General features: G+C 35.9%; 1 protein-coding gene across 2 annotated transcripts in view; it reads left to right on the forward strand.

The window, feature by feature from the left end:
- Positions 1 to 1,373: 1,373 nt before the first annotated feature.
- The window catches only part of LOC143154278 (zwei Ig domain protein zig-8), an 84,690-nt gene continuing 72,909 nt past the window's right edge, over positions 1,374 to 13,154 (forward strand). For both annotated transcript variants that reach the window (XM_076326237.1, XM_076326238.1), the window contains exon 1: positions 1,374 to 1,485. The gene's annotated coding sequence lies outside the window, so the exon portion shown is untranslated. The remainder of the gene's footprint in view (positions 1,486 to 13,154) is intronic.

A 13,154-nucleotide genomic window follows, 5' to 3' on the forward strand; every position in this document is an offset into this window, starting at 1 on the left:
AATAATTGACATATAGGTAGCTATCTTACGCATAATGTTAATTAATAGTACATTATTGTTCTCAAGTTTTTTTCTAACGAATACATATTATCAATATTTTGAATTTCTTGTTACTTATGTAATTATTATTTCCGTTATGCTCCATCAATTGGAATATAATAAATAATTAATTAATTGGTACAGTATCCACTTTCAAATGATACTGCTTATATTAATTAAATGCCAATTTCACGTAAAGATTATATCCATCGTACCTCGTGCATAGTCATTGAAATCTTACGAGAATGATAATTATCTTTTCGCGTACTTGTCCCTGATTTATTCTTTATTTAACTGTTTAAATATTTTACAAACGCGGAAAGTGAATTTGTGTCAGATACTTAAGATGAGCGTAGGTACTTGTTTAAAAGAAGTAGTATGAATAAGGTGGACCAATTAGCACAGAAAAGAAAAGAAGGAGAATTTGAAGAAATCTCTTCAAAATCTCTTGACCCAATGTAAGTAAAACATTTCAGTATTACTAAGTATACACAGTGTCCTACTCGAAACAGCTCATCTGACTATGTATCTTCTTTAATTACGACGATAAGAATCGGGTGAATAGGTTCTGAGGAAAATTTCCTTTTCAGTGTCAATTGTTTCAAACTCTTTCGTATCACAGGTGTTTCTCCCACTGATAAGTAGGTACTTACGTATTTGTCTCTTGGGTGGGTCGCAGTACTTGACATTAATACGTATTTCGTCACAATAATGACTCTACAATGACCCAGAACTCCTCGGAATCAAAGTTCATCGATACTTCTCAAAATAAATGTTATTCTCGAGAAGAAACATGCTTTGCCAAGAAATCAAACGCATCGTGTATCAGGTAATTTCTTCAAAGAACAGTTGTGTGAAAAGGTAAATCAATTATCGAGGGTTTGCTTTACAAGGTTTCTCGTATTGGAAGTCGACAAAGCCTGGAAAAAGTTAATTATTCTGGAAAGAAAATTTGCAATTCTTTTGTGCCAAATTTATTCGAATAATTTATGTTAGATGGATGTACAAAAAAAATATAATACAATTGTGTCGAAATACTACTCTTAATAGTAGTATAATTTATAGTACTACTCTTAATAGTAATAACAACTCACTTTCTAACGTGAGAGCTTCTCGACATATTAAACTCTTTCGATGGTAACATTCATATCTACGAATAGGTATACGAACCTACTTTTTTGCGTCTCTGACTATCGTTGCAAAGGAATTGAGAATGCACCATTCCTGTAACTTTGAAGATTTATCATCCGTAAAATGTAAAATTTGTTACGAAATATTTTTCAAGCGAGAAAAACGTATTGAAGTCATTTTCATATATTTCGCATTGTTACATAGATTTCTGCACGAGTTTCGAGGGAAGTCTCAAAGGTACAATGAAAAATATCTCGTAAAAGGAGAGAAACTTCCAGGCTGTTGTGAAAAAGTCTCAAGATGTTTCGAATCAAGGTAAATCAAATTAAACGCGACATCGTCCGCCGTAGAACTTGCTTGTAACTTCTTTTAATCTAAATAATTGAAGAAAGGAGAAGAAAAATTGCTACGAACAAATACAGGCCATTTTCTAAAAGCAAACAGAAAACTACTCCGCGGAGAAAATATCTGCTCTATCCGCATACGGAGAATTATACGCGATACGTATATACATTAACATTCGAGGGTTTCGTTTGAAACGAAATACATGAATATGATTTTTTAGAAAAGTTTCTTCCCACAGGAGAAGGAAACGCGAAAGTCGAGGGAACCACGATAATGGATTTAAAGAACCACGCGATATTTTCATGAATTCTGAACTACATCCGTCACCGGCTGATAAGAGAGTCACGAGACCGTTCGATTTTCAGAGGCACCTCTTCAAACGGAGGTTCAAACTTACGAAAATGATGAGGAGATCGTGGGAATGCCACGTATTGATAAACGATAACCAAACATCGTTTTGTTTGTACGATTGCTTCCTCAAATTTTCATTCGAGAATCTAGGAACTAGCGAATGCCTAAAAAAAAATATTTTACATATTTTTATATACTATTACGCGTACAATTAAAATTGAAGATATTTAACATCGTCTGTAGCAAAACGATACATTGCTATCACTCGTCAGCGCGAATCGTGTTTATAACAATAAAACGTAACTTTCTAGTACCAAAGTTGTATATTACAATACGAACAGAGGAATGAAGTAAAATATATAATATTGCATTAAGTAAATCTATTTTAACGGAATAATAAAGGTAAATAGACATTCACGGTAGAAATGCGGGGAACACTAATACGTAGCTATTAACCTAACCTCACTTTGTCGTGTTTCGAGCGTAACCTGCGCCACGAGTGTAACTGGATGTTACAAGAGAACGGGTTAAAAGCATTCTCGGCCGGATTAGAATGAACGTCACCATCAGTATCGCGTTAACATTCACCGATTTGCAGCTATTTTATATTCACGGACCTATCAAGCCCTTTTCGCAGTCGGTTGTATTTACATTCAAGTTTGCTTCCCTCCCCCGCGTAAAGACCGGTGGGTTCACATTGCGCACACCCCGTCTTAAAGTTATGATTATGAATATTCAATTTTAGCCGGTTATAATCCTGGAAATTCCGCCGCCGGTATTAAAGATGCAACGAAATGCAACGAAATGCTAAGCGTAGCAAAATAGATCTCCGCCATTCTCGCCGCGGCATCGCAAACTGTTTATTCGTTAATACAGTTGCGTTCCCTATAACAAGAGGTAGGCGCAGAATTTATTTGCATCGCGATTCGTATCTTTGGTCGCTTCGCTGCAATTATTTAAAGTAAAGTTCCTCGATATCCACTAGTATCTCGAATGTACGCGAAAGATCAGGACCGAACGTATACAGGATACTTCGAAACGTACTAGCATAACTTCAGGGACGATTTCAGCACGTTGCAATAAGAAGAAAAGTTTGTATAAATATTATATATATGACTGACTGAATTGTTTTCCAGTTATAGACGTTTCAGTCTTCTAGTAATTCTTATACTAACTGAGATCTTTATAATACAATCTTTTTTTAAATTTGTAATTTCATAGAATTAAAAATAATCCAAATAAGATCCTAAAACGTTCCTCTTTATCGCAATCAAATTTTCCTCGTACATATTTGTAAATCTTCTTTACACTCATCTTTTAACTTCTTCTTTTCACTCTGTTATTGGTTAACCTTAATAGCACCTAAGCTGAAATTTGCATTGCACTCCGTTTCAAACACACTATTTTTATCAGTATAATAAAGACATTATTGTTAGCAACACGTTGCATGAATTATTATGGTAATTTATATCGTTGCGCATACTTATTAGATTTTTACCAATAAATTAATGTCGTAGAGGAACATTAACGTGTATAAACGTTGCCACTCGGGAGGGTTACAATTTGCCCAACGTGCTGCATCGTATCGGTCGAATCTACAAATATTTGTGGCCCGCACAGAATAGTACACTGAAAATCACGTCGTGCCTGAGGTGTTGGGCTATCCCGGTCTTCGACGAACTGTTTCTCTCTAAACCTAATATTCCAGATAGTTACCGCCTACACCTTACGGTCAAACTTCCATCGAAGATACCGTCTTCGAAGTCCGAAATTGCTGACACGTTCTAGATATTGGAATTCGAACGCGCTGGAAAATTTACAATGTTTCTCGATCGTTTTCTCGTAACTTTCATTCGAGAATTTTTAGTTACGACGCTCGATCGATCTTCCACGTCCACCGATGTAAAAGATACCTTTGCAATTGAACGTGGACCAATTTACAAGAACTTGGACATTGTAGGACAAATCATTACTTATTTTCAATAGCAACGTTACTCCTTCAAATACCTCAAAGATCGCAAGACAGATATCTAAGGATAATTGTTGCATTACAAATAGCGAGGAACTGTAAATTAACTCGTAGAACACTGTTTTTGATAGATAACACTAATTACATAATATTGCCAAATGTAACTCGACTATACGTGTACTTTGGATCTAGAGATTCAAAGTTTCTTTAAAAGATAGCTTTGCAAGTGAACGTGGACCTCGTTGTACAATAAATCGTTACTTATTTTCTGTAGCAAAGTTATTCCTCAACATAACTCAAAGATCACAAGACAATTCACTTAGCAAAGCGAAACTTCAGATCGCGATATGGACAACCACTGCCATCGTGATGATCCAACCTCATCGACTGGCTCGAGGGGCTTGGCACTCTGTCAACCCTGGCACTTGGGAACGATTGGGGAATACTCATCCTTGTCAATCTCTTCTGCCAACCTCCAAAGTGCCACTTAAACCATAACGAGGTCTTCGTGGCACCATTGGTAATACTTACAATCCTGTCATCTTGCAGTTCGTACAAAGGAACAACCACAAAGTGCCTCTCTACTATCATTTCTTACGAAACTCGAGTTTCTTGGGTATACATATTTACGTTTATCTACGGTAACCTAAATTCGAAACGCGAAAGAATCATTTACACCTTGTTATATTCTTTCAAAATTCTTATATAATAGGTTGCTCAATAAGTTTTATTTTTCTAAAAACGATACCACTGTTTTATAAACATGTGTGAAGTTTCGTGCAGATCTGTAAACTCATTCGTATATTTACAGTTGTTCAAAATTCAAGTGTCACAGTATTTTTTCACAATGAAAAAAACAACAAAACTTATCGAACAACCTAGTACTCAATCGAAGAAACCACCAGAAGGATGAAACTTTGACGTAGTACCAAAGTTTTATTAAAATTGAGAGGACACTTTGCAGATGCTTCTTGTTATCAACGATCAATTAGTGTTTCGAATATGCTGTTCCATCAACGATAACCGGTTTTCAAAATGGTCCTTCTGACGCCTAACCTCGCCCTAAAATGAACATCGCAATGTTCGAGGATCCACGTTTATTACCAGAGATGAATCCACTATCACCAACAAGCGCGAATTTATTCATTGGACTTGCGAAGATACGAATCAGTAAATGAAACGCAATAAACGTTACCTTTTCCCTCGAAACTGCTACAGCCCGACAAGATTATGCTGAAATCGACCCGCTGCCCTTATTACCGCGCTCGGTGCCCTCGACTGTATCGCAACGGCTGCATTACGCCATATTGAATGGCATCGTAGCGGGCATTAAACATATTAGACGACTATACTTTGGCCGTCGGAGCACCCGGGTCAAAAAGAAGTGATTTATACGTCGCGTTGCATAAAGGAAGAATGGCCGACTGGAATAGAACCGTGCTCCACCAGACAGAATTGTATTTAATTTCGCAGTGAATGATATATACGGTGTCCCGGTAGAGCGTGAACCGTGATGCTTATTGCCTTGCCGAGTTTTTCGATCTCACTCAAAGCCGTAATAAAAAAGGTAAAGAATATTAATTGTCTATTGGCCGCGAAATTGCTGCGCAGCGTAATTGTTCGGTTTGATTTGCGACTTGAAAGAGTATGATATTGGACTAGCTTCGGATCCATTCGAATTATTGACCGGTAGTAAACTTTCGCGCGTATTTGTTCCTCCGATTGTAAATCTCTGATTTTGCAATATTTACCGTGTAACGGGGGAAGGGCGAACCGAAATTAAACGAGTGCAACGAAGAGTCTTCTTTTTCGTACACGGACTCACCAAGTGAGATCTTTGCACCTGATCTTTGATCGTAGATTAGCTACGAGAAGATAATTTCTGAGGATCCAGTGTGAATATTCTTGGAAAAATTGAAATTTTTCCTGTCTCGAAGGATATCGTTTCAATAGTATTATTGGTATAGTTTTGATCCTGTATTGTATATCAGAAGTTTCTTAAGAATCTTGAATTAAGTTTAATATTCTCAGAGAAATTGAAAAATGTCCTTACCTTTGAGTACATCGCTTCAACAGACACAGAATAAATGAACTTATATGGAACAAATTACACTAAGAGACACTACACGTTAAGAGTGAATTCAAGCTCTCAAAACAGAACAGAAGAAACTTCTGAAGCAATACATCCAAACACTCATCAGATACCGTGGAAACAAACATACTCGTAACACATGTCCCTATTGATGTTGTTAGGGTGTTTAATTATTTACAATAAACATTGTAATGCAAACGCCCGTATTTTCTGGAAACGTAGTACCCCTTTGTCTTGTGTTGACGCTTCAGTTTCGTCGAGAAGTATTTTAGACACTGTAGTCTTTTGATGTTCTGCTACGGGCAATTGTGTACAGCCCAACCTGGTCCATCTCTCGTGTTCTTCTCGCAATTCTCTCAGTTTCTTCGATGTATACATTTCTGCATTAGCAGGGTATCGCGTAAACTTCAGAGAACAGTCGTCGATTCTTTGAAAAATTTCAGTTTCAGTTTCTGTGGCGATAACTGCTTGCAGATTCCCTTTTACTAGAATTAAAAAGAGAATTTATTCTAATTGATTCCAAAAGAAAACATTTTTCTTCCACACTCCTCTTTCAAAGTCACTTAAAGTGTACCATAAATATTTTTCACGTCATTAAAAACAAAACAGATCATTAGCTGAGACACCCTATATATTAAAAGACAAAAGCCAGAGTTCATTTATCTTCATTTACACGTAGAGTCTTCTGTTTCGATTACTCCATCTTGATTAGTATTCATTCTTTTTTGTTTAAGAAAAGAAGTTTTCAATCAAAACATTCTCAACACGTCCAGGTCTTTGTTCAGGTGTTCTCCATCACAAAAGTTGTGATTACTGTCATAGTATAAGATGTTTATGCATTCTAGGAAATTTTCTGGTCAGTGTCCTTTTCACAACTGCATCAGATGCAATTATCAGCTGCATGCTTGAACCACTTAGATGGTTTAAGCATAGCTTCTTTGAGAGCTCCTTCCTCGAGGATTTCTTGACAAAGCTATCTGAAATAATAGCAAAATGTCAAAATGCTTCCTCAAAAGGGCACGTCTTGTAGCTGGAAACCCTAAGCAGTACCAATTCTGAGATCCAGACTCGTGGAAGCCTCTAATGTTTCATTGAACAAGTAGCAGTTCAGAGATAGAGAATATTCTGTAGAATGTCAATGTAGACAATACAGTAGCAGAAATTCAAAGATTGAATCGCTCGTCAGGAGGAAGTACTTAGGTGTTTAAAGGTTTCAGGATTAGAAAATTAGGTGACGTAGAGTCTGGTTAATATGTGTAGATGAAAAAACAGGTTAAATCGAAATGAAAATATTTAGCTAGATGATATTGGTTTCGAACATTCTACAGCTTATCCTATCACTGTACAAAGTATATTTTTATTCAGTTAGTTTGTCAAATGGAAGACTCTATTGACATCGACTTGTACGTAAAAAAAGTAGTACGATGTAAAATCAAATCAAATCCGTATAAAATATTATTACACAACCGAGAAACGATCAATCGAATTACAATTCAAAATTCCCGCGAATTCTTGGTTAAATTGTAGATATACGTACATAACGATAACGGTGGGAATTCAAAGTGTTCGTTTCTAGCTCGCAATAACCTTAATTTGACAGCCAAATAGAGCTCAGCAATGTTTATGTGTCCACTGTACTTTTCTCGATTTTGAGATCGAATCGCGCGAACTCGAGGCGATTTCATGAAATTGCTCGGGATTATAAGCCGCTTTGATGCTCAATCGATAGAAAATACTTTCGTGGTATACTTTACTGCACCCTCGTACGTTCAATATTTACCAACGTTAACTTTGTTTTCCATTAACGTTACTTTTCGATACAAATATTCATTTCGTAATTCCAATATCAATATTTAATCAATGCACAGAGATTTACACGAGTATATATACATCTCGTATGATTATCAATGTTCACCATTATTGTGTACAAACATTCTAGTACACTCATCACTTAAAAAACTAAATCGACTAATTTGAGTAAGGACAAGTTTGAATAATTTTCCAAAGAAACTCTTCAATCGTTTCGCAAAATCTTGAAGATCTATTCAAAAGACTAAAGCATTAAAGCATCCTCCATTATAGTACACTCATCCCTTAAAAAATTAAATTGACTAATTTGAGTAAGGACAAGTTTGAATAATTTTCCAAAAAAACTCTTCAATCGTTTCGCAAAATCTTGAAGATCTATTCAAAAGACTAAAGCATTAAAGCATCCTCCATTAGGTATTACCTAACAATACCATAATGGTATTCGCTATGGTTGCGTGTCTTCATCCACTCTCGTGCATCATCCCCTACCGATTGCATAGCTTTTAGCATAACAAGGACCCAATAACGCTGATTAAAAATTCTACCGAGACACGTGCCAGGAAAAAGTTCCAGCCCATATCTATTGTAGAATTACTCGATAAATAGCGGTAATCGTTAAGAGAAATGGAAGTTTTTACCAAAGATGGCGACGGTCCAATTTTCTTACCGTGACCGATTAAAGTCAGAAACACACGACTCGCAACATATACCTGCGGCAAAATACTGTTCTCGATGCTAATAATTCATCGACACAACAGAAACAAAAACGTACACATGACTGAGTAATGTCTGTTCCATGTTGGAACGTTTTGCACCGATTCGTGTACCATTTGCAGAGTACTCGAGTTGAATGTTTTTAGCGTATAACAGATCGTTACCCAAATTGTAAACATCTGATGAATTTATTACTATTCGTTATCCATTGGCTTCGAGCTACCTTGCACCGAGTTCAAATGCAAATACACACTTATTAGTGAACAAGTTTCCAAGCTGGTTCCATAGGAGTGGGCAATTCGAAACTTTAGAACAGTAAAATAATTCATTATGACAATTAATCGTACGGTTTCAGACCATTTTAATGTTTCTCGATTCGTTCCAAATTACAAAATAAACATTAATAATATAACATTATAAATATGTTTCGTATGAATCGACAAATCGACTGATTTTTGCGATCCCTCTGGAATTACATCGGTATAACTTTTGAATTCTCATTTCAGCAGGAATGATTAAATTACTCGAAAAATTAATTATATTATCTTTTCCACGGTCGGTGCAATAATATTTAGGCCCCAGAAAGTTAACTTTAGTGTCTCGTATTCCATTTTTGATCGCCATTCTGTTTCTACGGATCGATAAAAGATTTTGCGTAGATTCATAAATCACAAGGACCCCTCTCGAACACACTCGAAATCGTATAATCGAGAAAAGCAATGGCGTTGAACCTCTGCCGGATACAAATCTATTTTGAACGACTGTGAAATACTTTAGATTTCTCGTTTCTTGATTTATAGCCCGGCACTGTTATAAATTAAAAGTCGCACGTATCCCTCGCAGATTTTCCGGAATTTGAAAAATCAATCGTCCTCTCGAATCCTTTCTCAAATTTAACGATACGATTACGTGTAACGTTACGATAATCGAATTACAAATTGTATTTAACTATAATACAATTATACTTACAATTAACGACGTTTGTTAATTTTTCGAAATATTGCCATTTAATTTAAGTATAAATGTAAATTGATAATTAAACACTTTAAAGATTTTACTATTACACTGTGGCATCATGTACTCGACATATTAAGTTTGTGTAGATTCGAATCTTGTATCGTATACTATACTTATGTAAATTTATAATTCTTTCCATATATTATATTTTCCATAAATTTATATAGTTACTCTTTAAAAAATTTGCTTGCATTTCTATATTATTGTTCTATATATATTCATTGTGTGTTTCTGGGTTATTAAACAGTGAAACTTAAATATTTCGAGAGGGTCCAATGTTCGTAAATTTATTCGGACCTTTCCTCGAGTAGTTATCCTCATCAACTTCTGAAATTGCTTGCACAGTTTCTGTTTATGACTTTCGTCCCCGATGTACACAAAAGAGAACAACCCTGAGTTAATTAATACCCTTAAATCTACTTAAAAGCAATTTCTTGGTCACTCACTTAAAAGCAACTTTTTTATCACCCACTTAGAAGTCATTTACACCATTTCTATTGTTTATTCAATGTAAGACGTTGAGTCGAGTGGCAGATGATTGCAATGTTGCAAACGAGAGCAACCCTTTTTGCATCAGTGGTCGAATTTTATTTACTATTGAAAATTGAACCTTTTATATTTTGATAAATGTTAAAATATGAGTATTACAAATGCATTGACGAGGTTTTCTTGTTAAAAACGTGTCTAATAATTTTTGAAAACTTTTAATTACGTACAAATAAAAGTAATCATCATTTACTGTATATCTTGCTTAAATGGGCACAAACAAACAATAATACTATTAATTATTAATTTTTCAACATATAACAATACCTTTGGAATCGTTTAAATGATTTTTTTAATACAAAAAAATTATTTCAAATTGAAACGCACCAAATTACACACTCTGTAGTCAGAACTAATACTGTCACGGATACAATGAAATTCGAAATTCGAAAAATGACAAGGTTTTTGAAAAATGCCCGGAAATTTGATTTCAATCACAGTCGACTTTAATCCCGAGTCGTTTACTGCAGATAAAGGTCTGGCAAATTAAAATCTGTCATCGTAAGAAGGGATGGAAAAGCATGCCAGTCTCATTAAAACGAGACTAATGAACATTTTACCGCCCTTTCTCTCCAGCCACTAAAACCTCTCGTTCCGCCAATCACGGGCAACCGCTTTAAACGGTGTTATCCGCCTCAGCCCTCGAAACTTCTGTCCTCGACTTGCCCGCATTCCGCAACAAATTTCTTCCGTTATAAAAACAAAAACCTTCTCGACTTCACCATGCCCCTCTCTGCCCTCTCTTATCCAAGATCGGTAGCATTTTAACGCTCTAACTCGAACCAATTTGAAAATAAGAAATACTAGCATTTCGAACAAATGGTTCTCCACGAGGGGCACAGTGTGATGGGTTTCTTTTTACTTCAGGTGAAAAACGTCAAGGACATTTGAAAGTTTCATTTTCTTCTTTAACGGAATTACCGATTTTGAAATAAGAAATATCAATAGTTCAAATAAATGTTTCTCGACTGTTCATTTGGCTTACAGAGTGCGAAGGATTTATAACAGATCACCTGGATAACTCGTTTACTTATAAAAATAAGAAAGAATATTTTGGACAGGTGTTGTTTGATTTCACGAGGTGTACAGTGTGATGAGTTTCTTTTTATTTCAGGTGAAAAACGTCAAGAACATTTGAAGGTTACATTATCTTTTTCAATAGAATTACAAATTTCAAAGATTCATTACTAATGACTAAATACCGATATATTTAAATTCCGATTAAATTATTCATCCAAAGTTACATTACTTCGACAGCGGAAAGTAACGCATCAAAGTGATCAAGGTAATCGTAAAAGGAAACACAGTGCTCGGGAACAAGAGTCGAGAAATAACTTTCCGATGTATCGCGTTTCCCCTTTAAAGTGTATTTCCATCTTCGAGAGCTGTCGTTCCTCCGCGAAATAAACAAGTGGAAAGGAGCAGTCGCGGGAGCACGCGAGCTCGCAAAGTTGAACATCATTATGCAAAGTTCATTAAAAGCAATTCCCTAGCCTGGCTGGATTCCACGGTGAACCGGTCCCCATCGGTTCCACCGCAGGAGAAGTAACCTTCTAGCCACAGCATTAAACTTATCCAACTTCATCCCGAGCCCTATTGCCGTCGTTTCTTCCCGCGGCCTTTGGCCCCTCCCCTTGGCTAGAGTTAAAAACTTCCAGCAGCTTTATCTATTCGACCTCTAGTTGTTCTTTCTCGCCCGGTGCTCTCGCCTGTTTTGCTTCCCTCTCGCCTCATTTTTCTTCGCATGTTGGACCAATTTTCTTGCCTCGCTGAGGATTCCCTTTTTTTCCCTTCCCTTCTTTCTTTTCAAACAACTCTTTCGTCCCCCTTAGCTTTACTTCTTCGTTCAACGACGAGCTCACGAACGATTTAATTGATCTCGTCAACGAGCCTCTCACTGTCCGAGATGAATCGAAGAAACGTTCGATTAGGGTTGTGGGGAGACTGAAGCGTTGATTCGTGATTTGAATTTTGGTCCAGAATCTAGGAATAGGTTTTACTTGTACGCGTAGACGATTCTTAAAGAATTTTAAAAGAAAGAAATAGTGTAAAAAGAAAAAGAAAATTGTTCTCGCGGAGTCCAAAGGTACATGCACTTTTACGATTTGGAAGGTTGTAAATAGGGTTTTTAGTAGAGCTGTGTGTGTTTCGAAAGCTGATAAAAAATTTTTTACCCGAATTATACCGGTCAATCCTATTTGACATCAATATTACCATCGCTCTAGCAATTGTTTATGTCCGAAAATAATTAGCATCGATAATGACAATACGAATAATGAATATAGAATTTACCTGGTAATGACTAATACGAATGAATAATGCAGAAAAATATATGCGACGTATACTGTTCTTTTACTATTCGTATTTACTTATATATTTTATATTAAAAATAAGGCTTTTTGTCTCGATATTGATTTCATAGAGGATTGAGATTAAATAAACTCTCCTTTCAATTCTGCTCATTATTTACCGATGTTAAAACTCGTCTAAACTTCCTTCTCTAAGAAAGAACCGAGAGAACGTATCGTACAGGAAGATTGATTAACTACGAATAGAAAATTAGTACATAAGGAGATATCCGTTGATTAAAAAAGAGTTCTCGTAATTTCATTCCGGTGAAAAGTTTCGTCCCGAGGAACGTTATTAACCATCGAATACACCATATACATCGAACCATCTATAATCTTAACTTCGTGTACTATAATCTCCGGAATACCAAAGTTAGGTTCCCGACGATCCAATATTCAGATTTCTAATAACAACTTTACGGCTGGAAAAACTAAATATGAAACACTCCGTGCCGAGGAGATAACACAAGAACTTAAAACGTAAGATATTAAAAAAAAAAAACAATTCCCTCGCCGTTGTTCGATCATGTTTTACCACAAATTTTATCAATTTTATCGATCACTTTCCGTCACTGCCACACGTTCATAATCCACGTTGAGCTTCAAGAACTGTATTCATATTACCAAAAAAGGATCAACAATTATACCGATTACTTTATTTCAATTTTCTTCAATCACGTATAGAAAGTCAAGAAAAATACACGACACTATTCACATCAAATTGAATCACTGTATCACTGAACACTAAATCCCTGTACACAGCAATAAATCACAACTCGTACAACACTCTTCT

The sequence above is a fragment of the Ptiloglossa arizonensis genome, chromosome 14 (genome assembly GCF_051014685.1).
Source record: "Ptiloglossa arizonensis isolate GNS036 chromosome 14, iyPtiAriz1_principal, whole genome shotgun sequence".
Taxonomy (NCBI): Eukaryota; Metazoa; Arthropoda; class Insecta; order Hymenoptera; family Colletidae; genus Ptiloglossa; species Ptiloglossa arizonensis.